We start from the raw sequence: 17,308 nt of genomic DNA on the forward strand, positions 1-17,308 counted from the left end.
CATTGGTTTGATTAATTTTACTGTATCACGAGGACAAAATGAACCCAAAAACATTGTTCTGCTGCCCGATTTTGCCTCCAATACAATGAGGTATTCAATGCGTTGTTTTTTTTTTAAAAGTGTGCCTGGAGGAGCAAACTGATGCACATGAAGACAGAAATAAATCAAAAATGGGCCACGCAAAAGTAGAGACTTTTTATCACAATGGAAAATAGTTTCACACTACCCAACATCAGAGATCTTCGGCCACGGATGTCTTGGTATTTATGAACAGCTGCTTGTATGGCGGTAAGTACGGCCGTTGACAAAGCCACACCCGTTTCATTTTGTCAGTGAAATGCCTTCCAAGAAACAATGTCAGCCAGAGACTTTGGGTTGTATTGTGTTTTCCAAATTGTCCTTATTTTAACCCAATTCTGTCACAAAACCTCCAAAAATACCACTATTCAGCACAAACTAAACATTTCGAGACTTTGCTACAACAGTCACGTCACACCACAAACCTGCTCCGTTCTTCTTCAGCTGTTAATTCATGTTTTGCAAATGTTTAATGAGAAATGAAAAAAAGAAAAGAAATCGACATGTTCATTAGACCTCAAGTCGCTGTGAGTAGTACGGAGCGCAAAGGACGGGTCTTTTCCTCTCTTTTCACTCGCTCTGTGGGTTATTCGATCACACACACTGGGAAATATTACCTTCAAAACCATGAGACATTCTTGACACCGGCAACTGTGGCTGAGCAACAAAACACACAGTAGCAGCGGCGGAAAAAAAGTTATAATGAGCAGCTTCGATGTGTAAATGTGGGGGGGGGGGGGGGTGGAGAGGGGGAGGAGTTCATGCTCAACACTGGTGGCAAATTTATGGTTGTACAAAGAAAGAAAGAAAGAAAGAAAGAAAGAAAGGAAGAAAGGAAAAAAAATGAAAATAATTGCCACAACATTGTCTGACTCACTTTGGAAAATAGGAGAAAAAGACTAGTCCAAACACTAAGCTCTGCTAAGCACAGGGATCCGATGCCTGAATACTCTGTGTGTTTAACCCTATCTCCTGACGATCTGCAGTGTGTGGACATTACTGGCACTGAGAAGAAACTTGGCATGGACACTTGTTACCAAAAAAATGTTCGAATTATGAAATCTCCCCCGAAACAGCATGTTGACTAATCTCTGCTCAAAGGTTTTTGAGGTTACTGTATATTGAGGTCAATGCAAATTCAAGAAAACTATAAATGAGGTACTTCTGTGGGTATATGAGGGTTGACAGGTATGAACTAAGGTGGTGTTTGTGGAGTGGTGGTGTAAGTAGGGTCTACTACAGTCCCTCCGTCAGCTCAGGATATCTGACCAATGTTTGCACCCATCGCCATTCCACCCCCCCTACCCCTTCCTCCCTCACATTGATTAAATTGGATCAAGATGACACCAATAATTGGCTCAAGCTGGGACCGGTGCACAGACCCAACGATCCATATCTAACTCCTTTTGTTGCGATGGTGTCCCTTTTCCTGCGCCGCGCTCCATTTGGAACGGTTTACCTTGGCTCCATCACAAGCGTTTTAGCCCCAATCCCCCGCTGAACACAACAGCCCGCTGACATCATGAGAGCGACGGAAAGGTTACATTTTTCACAGATGTCTGGGAAATTATCGACGCGCTTGCTTTTTATGGTCACCCGATTCATCGCTTTTGTTCAATATCTCCAGGGGAGGCACAGAGGGAGAGGATGAGGTGTTTTGGTGTGAACTCTTCCCTCTTGATATTAATATCCATGACCTTACAAGGAGGAAAAAATAAGTTGAGAGCTCCAGGAAAGGATTTATTTTTGAATGTCTGAGTGTTAAGAAATAGTGATATAAATCTGCACCTGATCAATGTATAGACAGAGAAGGAAATTGGATGCCTTACAGAGAGTGAAATGTTGGCAAAAGTAAAAAGAAGAGTTTAATTTCATCGGCATGTTTTTGAAATCAAGGGAAATTCACTTCTGTTGCTGTAAATATAGACAAGAGCTCTCTCATTCATTCCCTCTGCAAGGCTGATTTATTTTTACGGAGATGACGAAGCAAAATGTTTGAAGCTCTAATGAATTGAAAGTAAATTGTGATGAAGTGTGGCAGCAAAAAGCTTAATCAGAAACAAAACACACCTCAGAGCTTCAGCTAGTAACCTGCCATGCTCTAAAAAGGTCTGACATGTTTGTTATGTTTAGAAATTCCTGACTACTGGAATCTGCTTTCACCCTTCAGGTCGCTGATTTTCCTGGCCACTGCATCACCTTGGCCCCCTTCACCCCTAAAACACACATCTCACAAGTTGTTTCATATTTGGAGCCACACTTATCCAGACGTCCAGCACTTTCGCAAAAATGAGACATTACACGGCTTTAGGACACTGGGAACAATTTAGTGGTGTAGGTTATCAGAGCACAATCAGAGCTTCGTCTACCGGCCTCGGCTGATGCAATCAATTAGGTTCTCCGGTTCTTTATCTAACGCTCAGTCCTATCAGCCGGGGTGATCCGGTGGTGCTGGACAAAACTCAGCCTGTCACATCTGATTGAAGCAAAGCCTTGTGGATCCCATCGCTTCGTCACCACGGTTACTAATCATATTTCCATCCAGTGTAGCCCCATAAAGGATTTCCTGATCAAACGTTGTGACTTGACCCCACTAGCTGGCCGGGTCCATTATCTAACATGTTCTCTATGTGGCGGGGTCGAGCACAGTGTAACGCTCAAGGAGAAACTCTAGACCAGTCAGGAGCAGCAGGCATATGCAGAGCCACAGACGGGTTAAAAAGGAAAATTGATCTCAGAGGGGTCAAAGTCAGGACTCCAATCACATCAGGGGACAAATTCAAATCATCTCATCTCAAAATATTAGGAGGCCTATTGATTGAGAAGTTCGAGAGACTTGAGGAGGCCGTTCTTACATTCAGATGCTGGTTAATTTCTGTTTATTTATATCTTAATTATTGGTTTGAGTATGTGGCTAAGTAATATACACCCCATGGCATCATATACATTTGTCTTAAGCAACAAAGAACTGACATGTAAACAGTACCCACTGCAAGGTGGTAGCATGGGCGTAAACCCATCAAAGAGTGCTACAGTAATGCTTTTTGTCACTGTGGAGCCAATCACTTGGTCCTTTGTTTATTGACACAGGACTAACCTTTGAGCCCAGCCTATGCCTGCCAAGATGTGCGGTATTAGTCATGGTAACTGTGTATACATGTATGTGCAAGGGAATATAAGGTATGTGCATGTGTGTGCGTGTGTGTGTGTGTGGAGGGATTTGGTTGTGGCTGAATCTCCTTCAACGGCAAGCTGAAGCCTGTCCCTGACTAATTCTCCAAATCATTGTGTAAACAGACAGAAACACAATTCTTAGAACTTTTGAACTGTTCGATTACAATTCCACGAGGCAACTTATGATCTATACAAAGGGAAGTATCCACACGCTGGATAAGCAATCTATTTTCTTGCAACATTTCGACCCACACCAGGCCTTCTTCAGACAAACGCACGTAAAAAAATAGAAAGATAACAGTCAAAACATAGTGACATCACTATCAACCAGTATGCTTAAATCCACCAATTCTATGATTCAGCAGCATCACTGTCAATCAACTGGCTGTTTGGTTCCAGCACAAATAATTGTTAATATCCCTTTGTGTGTCTATAAAGTCGTACAGTATAAGCCTTGTTGTGTTTTATGTGTTAAATAGGAATTTGACTACAGGCTGCTGGATTTTCACTTCATGACAATTTCTGAGATCTCTGTAGTATGCAGCGATACGCGACTTGATCTCTTGAGTCACGCCTCTGTTGTCACTGTGGTTTACACACGACATCATGAGCGTTTACGTGGTTTCACAAATTAACCTTCCCGATGATGCAGTCTGGTCCCTAAAACATGTTTTGCTACAAAAACACACGTGGCAAAAGAATGACACACACACACAAAAAAAAACATGCATGAGACCATGGGTCTTTGTTCCAACTAAAATCGACACTCCCTCGAGACACAAACGATCCAACTTTTTTGTGCACTGATTTGAGGCCAGCCAAAAACTGGAGAAAGTGGGAGGAACATGCAAAAAGGATGAATTGCATGTTGCTATGTGCAGTTTCCAAATGTGTTCACTATATATGGACCGTGTCCTGCAGGTAAGACAGTGGTGGTTTGTGTTGCAAATGCAACCTCCCCCCCCCCCCCCCCGCCACACACACACACACACACACACACACACACACACATACACTCTTGTACCCATATTGGCTGCATGTCAAATTCTGAAAGCTTTTGGAAAATAAGGGCTAAAAGCATGTGGTGTGAGGTTTGCATTAGCTAGCTTGACAATTCAGTAATTAACCATATTTATCATAATAATAATTTTAAGAAATCAATGTGTTTGCACAAAAACTGAAATGTTTTGCCATGGTTATGCACACGATTTTTTTCTCGGGCAAACAAAGTGACCTCCCATGACGAGTTGACCTCCTAGTGATGACAAGATAATCAGCTTCTGATTCAGGCTTCATATTTAACTGAAATATACAATTTGAAACAATCAAGTACTTCAAACTTTACTCTTAAGTTCATTTACGTACATGTGGTTCCACCTGTGCATTGCTGCTTGGTTCATAGGCGGTTATTCATGCTTGATGGTGTAGTACCAGGAATAACCTGTAGGGGAGAAAGGCAGCGAGCCATGTTGACAAATGACAGTAGTTATTATATCTGTCACACAGTGTTTTGAATGCTTCCTCCACCTGACTCATATGTTTGTACAGTAGCCTGTTTCTTTGGTAATTACTTGGTCTTGACTGTGTTACCAGCATCCACCAGAGAGAGAGAGAGAGAGAGAGAGAGAGAGAAAGAGGAGCAAAGGAGAGGAAATTGAAAGAGTGCTAAAGTGACCGAAATACCTCAGAGACTCTGGAACAAGACTGATGGTGGAAACACTGCAAGAGAAAGAGGCAGACAGACAAAGTGTTGGGACAGAGTAGAAGACGGAGAGTGTTGAGTGGTGAGAGTTGGGCTGATTCTGTTTCACTTAATGTAACTGTGGAGGGCTGGGAGCCCCAGTGCTGCCTGCTCTGGGCTCTTTAATGTAAATAGCCGTCGCAGCCCCAACGCTCAGGCACATGTGAACACGCCATATCCGTGTTATATGACTCTGTCTAACCAAACAGCACTCACAGACACAGAAATTCCTGCTCCTGCTCTTTTCCCATCACTTGACTGAGATGGCGGGGGGGGGGGGGGAGTGAGAGGGATGGACAGAGAGACAGAATGAGAGAAAGAGAGAGAGAAAGAGGGAGAGACAGAGAGAGAGACAGAGAGAGACAGAGAGAGAGAGGGGAAACATTTCTCTGGCATGAGGCAAAATACAATTACCAGAGAGACATACTGTACCTCTCTAAGGCAGAAAAAAACAATGTATGCAATGAGACAAGGAAGCAGAGATCTCCTGGAGTGAAAAGTTCATGATCTCCTCAGAAATGTCCTTTTAGTAGTCCCTCGGGGGCCTGAGGTGCCATGACCTGATTGGCTGTCAGCCTGAGATTGAGGCGCCTGATTGGCTGTGTCACATTCCCCAATCTGACCCATTCCCATTCATGTCGCCCTATCAAATTAGACATGGCTGCTGAACACTGTTGAGACATGTTAAATTTGTCCTTACGCGAAGGTCAGGCAGAGACAAAATACTTGAGCTTTTAATCTGCTAAAAAATTGACAAAAAAAACCCCCACCTTGGTTAAATACATTTTGGCGGCACCTGTTCAATGTCACTCATTTTAAAAATCTTTTTTCCTTCCTTTCCTGACCCTCTTATGTCACTGCTAAAGTCTAATTATACAGACCGCAGTGAAAACTTCAAGTTGAAGGGTCAGCTTTATTTCCACGTGCACCAGTTAAGCTTTTACTCCCATCAGTCATCGGCCTCGTCACATGTGTCAAACCATGACGTTTGCCTCTGGTAGCCCTCACCTCCTTGCCCCACAGCCTAAAACAATACACCACATCCTTCCATTGTACCCGCCATGCCCGCTGTGGCAGCCGTCTGCCACTGCATCACGCCTACAGAGCCCCAGCAGTGTGGGCATATGTGTGGGTGCCCATCCTGTCCCAAGGCCTGATGTGTGGTCACGCGTGTCTGCACTGCTCACCCAGCGGTAAAAGGGAAATGGACGTTCACACATGCATGCATAAGCGAGAATCCATTAAGCTCCATGTTAAACAAACTCAACATGTGCTCCTTCCTTTTCCTATAATGAGAGCTTTTATCCACACTGACCTAGAGGCTAGCAACTCTAGGGCCTGAGCCCAAGCTCCAGTTGAAAGACAGGGCAAACCCTGAGGTCACTTCATGTAGGTCAGAGGTCAAAGACAACGCCAATGTAAATTATGATTCTTGTTCTACATTGGTGGACGTAGCAGATATGTGGATGCAGTTCAGCAGCGGATATACTAATGTTGGTTGGCTAACAGAAACTGGAATTGAATTCCTAGTTTCACAGTAATCACTTTAGACATGTTGGAGGAGTTTACGGAAATTCTTTTTTTCATATATGTCTTAATTATAACCATAAAAAAACCACATAGTGCCATAAATTAAAAAGAAATAATGGTGGAGTCAACATAACATATCAGTCACCTGGTAGTATTGATATTAAATTCTGGATGGAGTTGGTTTTCCAACCAAATGCTTTTTAATCATTCAAATACAAACCTGCAGCTGTTCTAATATAAGTAAGTGTATGCATACAAATGTTTTTCCTGTGTAGAGAGAAGTAACAATTTAAAGGAATAAAACCTGAACAAATGACTGTAAAAACACAGTGAATGCATATACTTCCATGTCACTGAAAATGTATAATGATGTATAATATATGATATGCTTTTTACTGTTACCAGATCCCAGTTGTGCACCTCTTGGATGGACATGTAGACAGAAGATGTAGAGTCTATACCAACGAGCTCATCCAGTGGCTCAGCATACAATGCTGATTTTCTTGTAATTTGTCGCCTACACGTCTGTTATAATCACAATAACTCCCCGTGCTGCTGCAGATCCTGTCCTCCCTGTTTATCAAATACCAACATCAAGAGTTACCCTGCTGCTCATGCAAACATCGCTGATCCTGAAGCTCCAAACCCTGGAACTTGTGTTGCAGTGCTGGCAGAGCACCAACAGGAACTGTTGCAAAGAGAGGATGGACAGAGGCCAAGCCCAGAGGTAATTCAACAAATGAGCTCACGTACCCAGGAAAATGATGAGAATGAAAGAAGCAACATGTGGAGGGAAGAGAACCATGGGTCACTTTGTCTCAGTCTTTCCCTTAACAAAGGAGTATTTCACATCATGACAAGAGGAGGAAGAGGTTCAGTCAAACACCTTCCTCCAGGTTATCCGAAACAGAAACAAATGGAAACCAGTGGAAACAAAGTGATCTCTACCGCACGCTTCCACCGTCACATTTTGGAAAATTGTGACAACTGCTTTACTCCCTCCCACTGTTTTAACCCACAAATGCTAACATCCATATCACAACAAAGAAAGTATGCACATTACACAACTGAATATTATTCAAAACAGTCCCGAATTGCAGGCCGAGCCTTAGTCTAGCACTATCCCGGCACAAATTTCCAAAACAGATATGGATCTTATCTATTCCACATTTTGGATTTCGAAATTTGGAATACCCCACAATTTGTGTCAGTTTCCTAGACAGGGGTCTAAAAAAAAATTGTTAAATGAAATATAAGGAATGCATTTTAACCATATTAATGAGGTATTTAAAGCAGATTTCTTTTGTTAACAAATCACACACACAGTGTGGTGCTTGTGCGCTCTCCGTCGTAATCTGAGACCGGAGGGGACTTTTCAAAGGAAAGCAGCTCAAAGCTAAGTGAGAGCAGCTGATGTTGCATCATACTTCAAACATTCTTCAATTTAACAATATGTCAAAGGCTATGGAGTGCTCTCTGGAACACACACACACACACACACACACACACACACACACACACACACACACACACACACACACACACACAGATCTCATTTCACTCATTTCAGATAAGGAATAACCCACCTCTCCTGATGAGTCCACTCTTTGTCGAGCCATGATGAACGGCTCTTAGAGGCTATTTTTAAGCTCTTCCTTAAGATGCACTGTGGGATACACGGGCAGTGATCACCAGAGTTTGACGATCATTCCTAACCCACCAATTCTGTTATCACACAGATATGTTCTGAAGCAATAGGGGGTGAGATTCTCACCAGTGGTGGACGTTGCAGATGTTTCTGGAACCGTCTGAGGCCAGCTGTTGGAATGTTTTCCCACCACATGAAGAGGCGAGGGCAGCATCACTATTGGCTGCCCCCAGTGGGTCACGTGACCCAGGTCATGTGACCAAGGAAAGCCTGACCGGTGGGTTTAGCTGCTGACAGTCATCGCTGCGGTCATCTCAACCGGTCCGGCCCACGCAGGCGCAGGCCACTGATCTTAGGCCAGAGGGAGAAAGGAGGCAACTGTCAGCCACATCAAACGCCTGGAACCTCCCACTCACCGAGGGATACACAGCCTGCCGGCCCAGAGATACAGTATGGTGGACAGACTGAGGACAGGCAAACAGATGGACACACACACACACACACACACACACACACACACACACACGCTGGAATCAAACTTCAAAATAATTATAGTCTTGAACTTCATTTTTTTTGAAAATTTACAAAACTGCAATTCATTCTGAAACCTTTTCTCCTTTCATTGTCTTTCTGATGCCATCGTGACAGGCATATACCTGCAACAGGCAGAAGAGGTGAGAATTGGGTAACGGTCAAAGAACAACGTCAACTGCTGCTAACAGTGTTCATGCTTGTGTGCATTCATGCATATGTGTGTGTGTGTGTGTGTGTGTGTGTGTGTGTGTGTGTGTGTGTGTGTGTGTGTGTGTGTGTGTGTGTGTGTGTGTGAGGGACAGAGTGAGTCCCTGAGATTTGTGAGACACAGCATGAAGGGAAGGTGTAAAAAATGTCTTGTCAATTGAAAGACGTCCAGATTTGACCATTGTAAATGTTTATTTTCATAGTAAACTTACAAACACATTCAACTCGCTATTTTCAGTCAAATGTTTTCCAGTGTCATTTATTGACTTATTTGGAGATGTCTACATTTTTTGCACTTATAATGCAAGTACTTGTCTAATTTTTAAATTAAAATAATAAAAAAAAGATCCATATTATAACCTCAGATGCATTTTTATGAATTTATTTAGCCTTTTTTTAAATGGTCAACACTGTATATGAAGATGATAATATTAGACTTATACCATACATCATGGTTGCTGTTCACCAGATGGTTATACAAAATAATAGAAGGTACTTGTAAATATTATTTGTTAGGGATGTAAATTAGGGTACTTATCTTTAAAAAGTAAAAATAAATAAATAAAATTACTGCTGGACATGTATGTGTGATGCTCATCAAAAATCAAATAATTAACATAATTAAAGAAGTCAGCACTTTCAGAGGTCACTCATCATACAGTAGTTTGTACTTTATATCATTTCAGCATAATTTGAATGCAGTACTTTCATTTTCTCCACTTCTTTCACTTTAGTAAAGGAAGTGTGTTTCTACCACACTGATAAAGGCTGCACATATTTAACCAGGTCATGAGCATTAAAATGTTTTGGGTTTTTTTTTGCTACTGAGCTGCAAAACCAAATCAGATGAACACTGAAATGTATCTGATAGGATCTATGAAATGGAAGAATAATACACTGAAATGCCAGTTGTAGTGAATACCATCTTATCAGAATGTGATAAGTGGCCCATGCAAGTCCCAGCAGACAACCGCCAGTACTCTCTTGTACTCACAATGTTGTGAAACCAGTATGGAGTATTTGTGAGAATCAGGTGAGGATGGTTCAGTTATCACACACAGCGCTTGAGCTGACGCCCTCTAGTGGCTCGTTTTAAAAGTTTTAAGGAAAACATTTATCAATTAAAGAAGTCAGACTGTTGCATAGGAAGACGGTGTGGGTAACGTAATAATCAGAAATATTTGTAAAAACAGTTCTTAAAAACAGTATTAAAATAAAAGTAGTACCAAGGATTCAAAGTGAATGAAAGTCAAGAGTGAATTGAGACCTGCTGTTATGGCTGCCTTGAGAGTGTATATGTGTGTGTTTGTATCATTAAATACAGAGTATGTGTGCCAAGATCAGCCTTTTATTAACATTAATGAATAGATCTTACAATAACTCCCCAAAAACTTGTAAAATCATGAATAAACTTAAAAAAATGACTGAAAGCTAAGAAGGTCTCCATAAAATTCCAAACTGTAATTAATGATTGTTCTAATCTTAGCCAGGCATCTCTCTGCTGCCACAACTTCCTGTTTATTCATTAACGTTTATCCTCAGCCATATTATCTGCATGTTACATAAACAGAAAACTATTTGAGTGCCAGCAGGGTTGTGGATCTGTGCTGCGCTAAATGCAGGAACAAGCACACATCCCAGTCACCCTCCTCCATGGACAACAACAACAACAGCTGTTAGCATCTCGCGTGTAACTCCATTTCCCCTCGACAGCATCAGCACCGTGGCCCCTCCCTCTTGCGCTGGACTCTGCCGTGACAGACATGACAGTTATTAATCACCTCTTCTTCCGCCAATTCCCTACCAGACCCAGGATGCTAAAGGCTGCTCGTTTGGAGCAGAGGGACTGTGGCTAAAATTAGAGGCCGGCTCAATCAACAACATGATTTAGTGGCAGCAATTGTGTGTGAGTGTGTGTGAGTGAGATGTCTGAGTGCTGGAACGGATCAGAGGACTGATCCCACTGGATTTCCTTTTCCTACGGGACTGCTTACTGTCACTGAGCCACCGGAGTCAAATCACCCCCTTTTGTTACTTTTTACTTGAATTTTTTTTTCGAGGTTTAATATGATAATATTGCTAATATTAATATAGCTTCATGGATTCTCCAACAACTATTCACTAAATCAACACCCCCACCTCAGCCCCTCACAAAACCCCAACCCTCCAGTTGAGCAGAGCAGAGGTGACCTTTGACCTTTTAAAAAGCTGAGTATTAGCTACCTTATCAGTGCCACGCTCCCCCTGTCACTTCATCTCTTGCCCAACCCCAGTCTTAAATTATAAAAATAACAAAGTGAGAGTGAGGGAGTTTGTATGTGTGCGTGTGTGTGTGTGTGTGTGTGTGTGTGTGTGTGTGTGTGTGTGTGTGTGTGTGGGTGTGTGGGTGGGTGTGTGTGTGTGTGTGTGAGGGCTGCCTCTCGCGTTGTGTATAAACCCTGTAAACCCAGCCAGCTAGTTGGAAAAAAATGCAGCAGCGCTGAGGTGTGTGTATTGGTTGGTGTTGGTTTGGCTCTCTCAGCTTGAGATGGGGGGGTGGGGGCTGAAGGGGGAAGGAATCAGGTTAGTGTGTGCATCTGCATATTTGTACTACGTGTGTGAGGGTGGTTGTGTGTTTTTGGGTTGTCGTTTTTTTGGTGTTCAAGCCATTCTTTCCAGTGTTTAGGATGCTATTGTTCTTGAAGAATGTAAAAATAAAAATGTAAATCCTTGGTTCATTTACAAAAGCAGCTCAACAGAAGTACGAGGTTAAATACAGCAGGTTTATGAGCCAGTAATAGCAAGTGCCAAGTCACTTGCTTCATCAGATCTTTCTGTTCAGATGGAGGTCTGCGTGCAGGGGTCAGTGTTGAATGTAAGCAGATGGTTGAAGGTCAGTAAAGGGCATGAGGTCCAGGTTAACTCAGCGTTCATACCTCCTGTATTCCCTGACAGGGACCCTCACCGGCCCCCGCAGATGCATGGTTCAACATTTTTGTCAACTGATTTAGATTATTGGGTTTCTGCCTTTTTTTTTTTTCATTCAGGATAAAGTATGTTAAGAAAATTGTTCTTCATCCAGATGGAGATATGAAGGACAGATTGTACAGATTATAACGCCCATTGAAGCAAATTTTGATTTGTGATTTCAGGCTTTATGAATAAAATTGGACTGATTTATTATTCAACATGGGTCATCCTGGGGGCCTCACCTTACCCATGAGCGGTTTAGCAGTCTTTGACTTTCAAAGCAAAATGGCAACTAAAGCACTAAAAAAGATATAATCCATCACACACCTGCATTCTTTCATATTTCATTTGTTCACTAAAACGAAACATATTGTCGGTTTAGAATAATTGACAGATTTAAAGAAAACAGACAAAAGATCAAACTTAATTCATCCAAGCTTCAACAACTATCAAGAGTCATTTCCTTCCTTCTGAGTCAACTGGACTGTCAACTGAACAAAGCCAAAATGCGACAGAATAAAGCTGAATAAAATTATTTAGCATTATTCTAATTTATTTCCACGTTGTTTGAGTATTTAGTTCGGATGTTTTGTCTCAAAACCACAAGAAAGTGACATCTCAGGTTTATTCAATTAACAATTTTCTTTAAATCAGTACATAGTTGCAAAACCGAATCAGTCCACCATGGTGAGACGCTTTCGTTCCAACAGAGAGGGAGTAAAGATGAAAGAATCCAAGCGTGCGATCGATTATATCTTCCTAAAAATTCTGCATAACAAAAGAAATAATTGAGAGAGAATATGTTATTATTCACACATATTTTAGCCACACATGCACCCAGTGATTAAATCAGCTACAGAGGGAGGCTGTGGAGGCCAGAGGTAATGTCACTGTGCCCTCTGTCTCCCCCTCACGTATCCTATCACATGTCTTCTAGCCTTCAGTTGGCTCTCGCTCCCATCCTCATTCCTCCTCTTTGACTGGAAGGAGGAGGAGGAGGAGGAGAAGAATAAGAAGACCGGCCTTGAGTGCTCTTTCCCAAGCCACAACATCTCATACACAGGTGCACACGCGCACACACACACACACACACACACACACACACACACACACACACACACACACACACACGCACACACACACACACACACACACACACAATTCGTTAATCCCACACCATTAAAGTCACTTGTCAGCACCTGCAGTGGAGAACCAAACAGTGAGACAGTATGACTGGAGGCGCTCTCCGTCTCTCTAAGATGACCCCAAACATTGTTGATGGGCTTCTTGACTTTTAATCATTTTTATAACAATTGTTCATAAGCACTATTTTTGGTTGATGACATGAATCACGAATCCACTACTAGATATCGAATGTGGTAGAGGAAGCTGTAGATTCTGCTCCAGCTCTGTAGTCTAAACAGTTGACATTTAACACACTTCTTCATACTTTCTCTGAATCCTGTTGTTGCACTTACATTACTTTGTTCTTGGTTTTTTTTTTAGACAAAATAAACATTTGTACATGCATAGTACATATAGGCTACTGTGCAGTAACATAAAGATAATGAAACATGAACAATGTCAGAGGAAAGAGAAATTATACTGTACTTGGGAAAAGAAAATAATTGGTTCTGCGATTATGGAATTATTTAACGGAGCCATTTAAGTGGAGCTCTAAATATTGATAAAATATTTTCAACATCAAAAGAATGACTAAACTAAAACACACTTGCATGCTACTCAGTAATGCTTTCTCATGTCCTGTCATTTTACAAATCCCATAAATCCCCAAAGAAAACAACATGCCAAATTCACAGTGACAAGTTTAAAATGAGGTTACTTTTTCCTACATATTAAACGCTCAACATTCTCTCTCTCTCCCTTTACACACACACACACACACACACACACACACACACACACACACACACACACACACACACACACCTTTCCGTTTCACCCTGCTCTGAACTCGTTCTCTGTCCACCGTGAAGAAAGCTAAATAAACATGTGCAGCAAGTCATTCCCAGAGTGCCCCACTACCACTGCCACCGCCACCGCTGCTCACCCGCCTGTCTGTCCACCTACCGACCCACCACTCTCCAAATCCCTGCACACCCCCCACCTCCACCCCAATCCAGTCCCATTCCTTTGCTCAGGTTTCACCTCTCAGCTTCCTGCTGCTCCCAGTCACACTGACACACACTTCTAACGAGCATGTGTGCGTGTTTGTGTGTGTGTGTGTGTGTGTGTGTGTTCTCACACTGCACATGAAAAATTAGCAAAAGCATAATTCCTCCAAAAACCAAAAGTAATTATTTGCTGTTTTTGACTTCCAAATATAAATACTGTCAGTAGCTTGATATTATCATTACTATTATTATTATTGTTGTTGTTGTTGTTGTTACTATTATTATCATTATTATTATTCAGACTTCATTATAGTAAAAGATTGTGGAAAAGTATTACAGTAACAGTCTTTGAGCTTGCTATGAGCTCATAATGTACATTTGAGCTCAGCAACCACATCCGGAAATGACCAACATCCCGAGACTTCATGCAGACAAATTGAATATTAGAAAAGTAATCTGGTCCATACATTAACACGTACACACTGTATTTTTACAGATTTTGCAAAACGAATGTTAATGATCAAGGAAAGAGCAGCAGAAGAAAGTAGAAGTAGGAGAAAATGAATCAGTTGTATCATAGTAACTCTGTTTTACAGCGTAAGATCTTTTATATCCTGAACAAACCGAGAGCATCACTTTCTGTCTCATCAAAATCATATTTGTAATTATACACTCTTCAATAAAACATATGAAATTCGATCATGTCGCATTGAAAGTCTATCATTAGAGATAAATCAATCATGATGTTTTGATACTTTAATGTACTTGATTTATCAAACCTTGGATTTGCTGGAATGTGAAATAGAAAACATTTTTTGGGCGACTATGTGGCATAATTCGTGTTTGGATATGACATTTAAACACTCCAGTAAAATAATAGTTTCCGGTAAGTGTGTGAGCAAGCATATGTGTGGGTCCACTGTTAGTGTGTGTGTGTGTGTGTGCGTGTGTGTGCACGAGCACCCACATGTCCGATCTATTCCAGGGTAAAATCAAAGTCAGTTTAGGGTTTGTGGAAGTCGGAAATTCCAGTTCAACAGAGGGCATTTCCCACTTCGTACCTGAGAGCTGGAGCTGAGGGACACTTTAGGATCAGTCAGAGTTAAACTGAGGGACCGTGACCCTCTCTTAGACAGACAGACAGACAGACAGACAGGCAGGTAGGAAGGCAGGTAGACCAGTTCACCCTAAGTCATTCTCAACTAGACACACTAATCCTGTCTCTGTTGGGCAGTGGTCTGGGGTCGCAGGATTACTTTCTGTCAGCAGTGTGACAGCTGTGTACATCTGGCTGTGTAGGGGCCTCTTACAGCTCAATCCACACATCGTTCCACCGGTGTCTGGGCCTCCGGACTCACAGCCACTGCTCACCTCATTACCAACCATGCCACACCTCCATCTGTCTGTCTAATATCTAAATTTTGCAGCAGATTAGTAGAGTCAGGGCCTGGAGAGGAGGAGAAGGGGAGAGAATCTGAAGCGAAACCAGATCTGGAGGAGAGATTTGAGCGTGGCACATGAGGTTTTCTTAATGATCTCTGTAGGCTGGTGTAGTGCTGGGGTGGAAGCTGCTTTTGGATTGTGGTTAGAGTTGGCTGGTCAGAGGGTTTGCAAATGTGTGCATGCGTGTGTGTGCATGCGTGTGTGTGTGTGTGTGTGTGTGTGTGTGTGTGTGTGTTTGTGTGTGTGTGTGTGCGCGCGCGCGTGTGTGTGTGAGTTTTTCAAAGGTGATGTGAGAGAGAGATGGTGTCAAGTGATATCATAATCCCTCAAAAATGATCCCCCATTTGGAAAAAAAAAAAAACCTATTCAAAAGTTTCTGTTTCTGATTAAGTTAGTGATTATCAAATTCACGAGAATCTTGGATGTTGCAGAATTTTGCATCTTGACATTTTTGTCTTGAATGTGTAACAATAGTCTGTATTTTTTCTTTCATCACCAAATTCTATTGAAACTGAGGAACAGAAATGGAAACAATTAAAGAACAAAACCATAAAATTATTCCAGAAGCCAGCTTGTTCCTTCTGCCATCAACCCAAAGTGTTGTTCAAAAACTATTCACATTCCAGAATTGAACAACATCGTCATATTCCTTTATTATGGTGAAAAGTGACACAGTTCTGCAGCTAAATACTCACTAAGCCACAAATACACAACAAAACTCTTTCATTCTTCAAAAACAAGTATATTTTGGGCTCATTTCTGAATATTAACGTATCCTGTAGAAACACTGCATAAGGTCATTCATCTAATTTCTAATAAAAAGAAGAGTAGTTTTCCTTAAACACTGTGCACTCTATATTTATAGTCTTCTACAGATAAAAGAGCTCTTTTTTCACACAATATAATCAAATTTATCATTAATATTATTGTAATGATAAAAACGCCCCGTTGAGATCTTTTGCTACGAAGTAAAATAATCAGACTTGACATAGGTGAAAGAATACGGGTCCTAGCACTTTAACAACACATGTTGTTGTCTTTTTAATATCTTTATTTATGCTATAGTTGCACATCGGAACAGTGATACTGTTACTTTTCTGCATGCCCTGTTTTCTATCTGTTGTTGCTGTGACACTATGAATTTACCCCTTGGGGGATTAATAATGTTTTATTCGGTTCTATTTGTAATAAGATATGGGCATAAAGCTAAACCCTGTATCTCACTGAAATATTGTTTGATTGGATTCTAATCTTAATGCGTTGAACAAGCATGTTTGGCGAATCGGAAATCTCTACAAGATGGGCCAGTGCAATGCCGATTTTGGTCATTTCATGAAATTTGTTGACCATAAATGAAAAGAAAAAATATTCTTCATCATCAAAATTGCATTTACAAATTGTGTTATTATTGTAACATCCCTGACTGTCATTCATATTCAAATGATTATTTTCACAGAATGATCCGTCTACAGTAGATTTTATAACTGATCGGAGCAAATTAGCTACCTATATCCAACCACTCAGTTGATGAAAAGGAAAATTTGAACACTTTCATTTTAAGACTAAAAGTATGCAAATAAAACAAATGGTAAGGGTAAATTGAATAAAAGATAATGAACCTTTTTTTAAAAAAAAAAAAGACATTTCCTGTAAAGAGTTGCTCTTCTCAGCTTTATCAAAGTTTGTTCACATTAGCTTTTAAGGATGGACTATGTTCTAGTTTTACTGTATAATATCCTATATTGTTGATCTTGTTATAACCCATTTTAGTCCAGCCTGGATACCCACCTCGATGACGTGTGGTAGAATTTTATGTCTCAGCGATTCATTCATTGTCCAAGTGAAAGCTGCTCGGTGTTCATTGTCTCG

The sequence above is a fragment of the Aulostomus chinensis genome, chromosome 10 (genome assembly GCF_037954235.1).
Source record: "Aulostomus chinensis isolate RoL2024-O1b breed Wild chromosome 10, RoL_Achi_v1.0, whole genome shotgun sequence".
Lineage (NCBI taxonomy): Eukaryota > Metazoa > Chordata > Actinopteri > Syngnathiformes > Aulostomidae > Aulostomus > Aulostomus chinensis.